The following is a 5,318-nucleotide window of genomic DNA, read 5'->3' as shown; positions in this document are numbered from 1 at the left end:
GTCAAGTCTCTTTCTCTAGTCGTCCAGCTCGAATCTCTCATGAACTCCTTCACGTATGGCCAGAATGGATCTCTGGTAGTGGTGGTTTTCAAATAGTTCAAGTCCTGCTTGAAGTTCGGCCGTGAGTCTTCCTTCGAAGATTCAATTCGGCGAATGTTTCCCCGCCCTTCCTCACAATTACTGTTCCGCTTCTTTTTTCCGATGGCGGAAGATGTGGGACCTCGTTATCTAATTCCAGCGTGATCCGCTGCAGACGGATTAATGTGTGGTCACAAGACGAAGAGCAGAAGTGGTCTAACATCAAGGAAGTCGCTTTGAAGGCAAAGCCGAGAAGCTGAGCTAATAAGAAGCTCGAGATACGTACAATAGTACGCTGACCTGGTTCGTGTTATCAGAAGACGGCGTGCTTCACTATCTTGGATTGAATCGTCGGTACGACCCCGGTTGGCAAGAGAGACCCAAGCGGCGGCTTGTGGTACCGACAACGATGATTCAAGAGGTCTTGCAGAACTGTCACGACTCGCTGGAAGGAGGACATCAAGGTGTGGTGAGAACGTTCCATCGCGTTAAGTCCGATTATTATTGGATCGGCTTGTACGCTGACGTGGAGAAGCATGTGAAGTCGTGTCCAGATTGCAGCTCGAGTAAAAGCCGTCCGCAGCTTCGTGGATACTCACCTGGCAACGTACTCGCCGAACGACCTTTCCAGATCGTCTCGATGGATTTTGTGATCCCACTACCGAAATCTCGCAGGGGCAACACGGGGTTGCTCCTATTTCAGTGCTCGTTCACGGGATTCGTTATTGCCAAGGCTATGTCAGATACGACTGCACTGAGTGTTGCCCAAGTGTTCGAAGAATGTGTGTACCGACGGTTCGGAGCCCCATCATTAATACGGCATGACCGCGACCCACGCTTCATGAGCGAGGTGTTCCAAGCGTTCGCAGAGATGATGCAGTCAAGATCAAGAGCGACTTTGAGCTATAGGCCACAGGCTAATGGACAGCAGGAACGCTCGGTGAAGTCAGTGATGGGGTCCGTACGGGTGTACGCGGAAGACCCTCTACAGCAAGATTGGGATGAAATCGCGGAGAAGCTAGTATTTGCTATTAATACTTCTCAAGACACTACGAGGAAGGAAACGCCGTTCTACCTCGTTCATGGTTGGGATGCGCAGTCGACGTTGCGGGCAATGTCGTCATCACTCAAACGAGGACTCGGCAAGCAGTCTGACGCACTGGCGTGGCGGCGTGAGATCAATCGACAACATGAGGTCGCCCTCACTATGGCCAAGGATTATCAGGCTGTAGAAAAGGAGCGAAGGGCTAAAAAGCATAATGATGCTCTGAGTCGTCTGGAAAAAGCTGCTGTACCTCAACCAAGTGGAAACGAAGACTCGGCGGACCCTCCAGAAGCTTCGATAGAGATGGAAGATCCTGCAAGAGCCCCACCGAGATCTCTTTTCGAGATTGGGAGCCGGGCGTGGCTGTACATGGAACGCGTCAAACCGGGCTTGACGAAGAAATTAGCTCACCGATGGCATGGACCTTTTCGGATCAAGCGCAAGGTGGAAGCGCTTGCGTACGAGCTGGAACTGCCTGATCGAAGTGGGTATCGCTTTTACCCAGTAGTGCATGTGTCAAGACTCAAAGCTGTCAGCGAATTCAACAGTCGACCGAACACTCGGTTGGTACTTGACGCGACTAATGAAGCAAGACTCGACTTCGATGAGGAACTACTGCCTGAGGACAGCTGGGAACCAGACCAAGTTGCCGGTGAATATGAAGTCGAGGCCATCCTCGACGACAGAACACCACTAACGACGAGCACGGAGCGTGCTGTACGCGAGTTCAAAGTCAAGTGGGTTGGCTATGAAGATACAACTTGGGAACCATCATCAAACTTGTCATGTGGAGGTCTGCTGTACGACTATTTGCGAGCCAAGAAGAGCGAGAATCGGCTGCAGATGGCGCAAGTGGCGGACGAAGACTAGCGTGACTGGATCACGTATGAACTGTCCACAGGGCGATGCAGCCTGTGGTAACAGACGAAGAACGTTACTGCAACAACAAATTGTATATGCATTTGAAGAACAACATGAACATGATTACGCTGTGGAAATGGATTAAGAATAAGAAACCATGAATGCCGACCGCGGAGCGATCACTGAAAACGAAGTCACGCGGGACACCTCAACAGTTAGCTGAGATGCTGGAGAACGTCGTAGAGCGTGCAGCGAGGATTCAAATCGATTCCAAGTGTCTGGCCGCGGTGGCCAAGAGTGTCAACGAAGCCGAGTCACCACTCTCCTTCTCCTCTTCATCAAGAATCTGAGCCTCGGCAGCTGGAGCTGAAGCCGGACCCTGCGAATCCTCGCTACCAGCTTCAGGAGGAGCAGCAGGAGCCATCTCCGCGGATTCAGCGACGACGGGGAGTGCTGCAGGAGCTACCGCAGGAAGTGAAGAGTCTGGGGCAGGAAGCGCCGAAGGACCAGTTGATGACGCCGCTGTCGGAGGAAGTGTAGCAGACTGAGGGACGTTCGAACCCTCGGCCTTGCCCTCCTGAGAAACAAGTCGAGTAATGCGAGATGATGAGCAAGGTGCCGATGATTCAAGAGAAGGATGAGCTGACGTACCTCCAGCTGTTCACGTTCGCGACGTCTACGAGGATTGAGACGCTGAAAAGCGTCGGACACGGCTCGATTCAGACGCTTGGACATACGGTGGCGAGATGGTGAATTGAAGAACGAAGAAATGTCACAACGGGCACCAGTACCGTGGCTTCCATTGCGACAGGGGCAGTTGTGGTGTAGTGATTTCTCCGTGGTTGCGGATTATCACCCGTCGACAAAGACGTGACACCGCCCAAGTTGTTCAAGCGACGAACCCTCGGTCGGGTGATGTACGCAGACGCCAAGGTGCAAGGGACTCGACGGCGTCACCTCCGAGTTTTCAACAAGTATCGGATACGGCCCTATGTCACTGAATCCAGGCTGTCCTTATTATTAATAATGGACTGGCCTTTGGAAGACACGTTCACCGTCTGGGACAGGGCGCGGACCGTTAAAGATGCTCATGCGACGGTGCAGACGACGCTTGGCATGCAAGAAGATCCATAACGGATCATTGTTCACTTGATATTTGTATACTTGATTAGGACTTCTTATTAGGAATAGACCCGAAAGGGTAAGCTTAAATACAGAACAGAATTTCCACTCAAGCACACAGAGCGACGTCCGGCTTCAAGGTAAGCGTCAGGTCAAGCTTGTTTGAGTGTGTTATGCCTGTCGGTGAACTCGAAGCTCTGTAGCGAGGGTTCATCCGGCAAGGCCAAGAGACTTTGTGTATTGGCCGATTATTATCGGGAGGTTTTACGTGACGGCTTATTGTTGCCTATTTGCACGACTGGGAGTGCTTGAATTGCCTCCCTTTTATTTCTTCCAGCCGAGTGTTGAACACTCGGTGATCTCGTAAAAGGCTTACCCGTGCCTGGTACCCTTCCGCTGTTGGGACCACGAGGATTCAAAACACCTGCTAGCTTTGCTCGTGCTAGTAGCGTGTTCATATTTTACTGGTTGGCCTATATAAGTAGTTTACAAGGTCCAGTTTGTCCCGGTGCAAGGGCAGAACTGGGGTCTTCAGGTCCGCCCGAACGATCGTTTACTATCCTAGTAGACGTATTGTTGTGGGAACATCCTAACTACATTTGTAGCTAGAGTTCACGTGGGAATTCCAACACCACAACTACAAACACTAGATTCGCAATTCCCAACCTTCACCGAGCTCGTACGGCCAATGTAATTCCGATTCTTGAGGACAGGAAGGCACTTGCGTGATACTGCGCAAATTGAGGTCTGTATTGATACTTAAGCCTATACCTGCCTGGATTCCTACCTTCTATGTATTTTACCTGCTAACTCCCCTACCAGGCTCGGCTGCATGTCCGTTTTCCCCTTGGTTCATCACCCCAGCTGTATTAGCATCAGATCCGCCAAATCCATGGCGTAATCATAACGAGGTCGCCATATTATGGGTACACCAGCCACTTTGATTCACCTTACTGCAAGTGTACACTCTTCATGGATCTGAGCCCTCCAATCTTTCAACATCATCTCACGACTGTCCGCGGTCTCCATCACACCACGAAAGTTCGAGATCCGCTGCATCCACCATCCCCATATCCCGGATCCAGGTCACTCGGTGTGGTATCCTCAATCCCTTGTATCAGGACTTGGCAAAGTGGGCTCTGAGACATATCGCGGTGAATCTTGCCTTCTCGTTTGTCGTCGATACCAGATCCACCTCCAGATGGCCTCTACCGTCTTTCCTCCATAGGAGCCTCACTCGATCCACCCGCACATGGTATATCCCATATCCCCTAGGTATAATCGGGTGAGGGTGGATCCGAGTCTCCACTTGGTGGATCCTGCCTTCCCGTACATAATCCAAACCAGATTCATCGTCGACCCATATAGGATGCCCCTTTATCTTGGCCCAATTCACTTCAAGCAGCGTGGATCCATGCCGGGCAATCCAGATCCCTACTAACCACCGGGTGCTGTCACTAATCTGTGATAGTGGCTCCTTGTCCGATCCAGTCTATTAATTACTGAGAAAGCACTTCACCACAGTCGCCTCCTGTACGTGGTTGGCGCTGCACGACAGCGCTCACGACGTACACTCCCAACTCTCCTACTTCTCCAACAGCTTCCTCCCTCGCGTGACATATGTCTCCCACGAAACGCACTGGTAAAACGCCCGGCAAGGCCCCATCCACTGCTTCTCCGGTCAGTCCTCACGCGTCGCCTACCGATTTGCGGACATTGGCCCAAGTTCTCTCCGATCAGGCACGGACCTTGACGGCGGAGCTCCAGAGATGCTCAGGATCGAGCTCAACGTGCAGAGGTTGTGGCTCATCAAGCGTTCAAATCGCTATCCGCATCTTTCTACGCCACCCGACTCCGGACCTTACAGGCTCAAGTTCATGATCAACCTATGGAGCCAATGATGGGAGCACCGCGCAACTTCTCGCTCACAAGACCTGCAACCTCTGTTGGCCGACCAAGCTGTGAAGATTCGCGACCTAACCGGACGACTGAATCGCATCTCTCGTCAGCGGGATGGCTTGCAAGATGACAACGACCATCTCCTTCTCCGGTGTCGCTGCGCTTGGCTCTGTAGCCGGAGTATTGTCTTCGTAATCGTCGTAATCATGGGCGTCAGGACCGATGTCCGCCTCGTCCTCGAAACTTACCGAAATCTCGGTGGTAACTGGAAGCATGTAAGCCGTCACGTCCGGAACTTGACCTCTCGTTGCGT

Source organism: Phytophthora infestans, genomic scaffold, assembly GCF_000142945.1.
Source record: "Phytophthora infestans T30-4 supercont1.330 genomic scaffold, whole genome shotgun sequence".
Taxonomy (NCBI): Eukaryota; Oomycota; class Peronosporomycetes; order Peronosporales; family Peronosporaceae; genus Phytophthora; species Phytophthora infestans.
Note: the sequence above shows the minus strand (reverse complement) of the source record.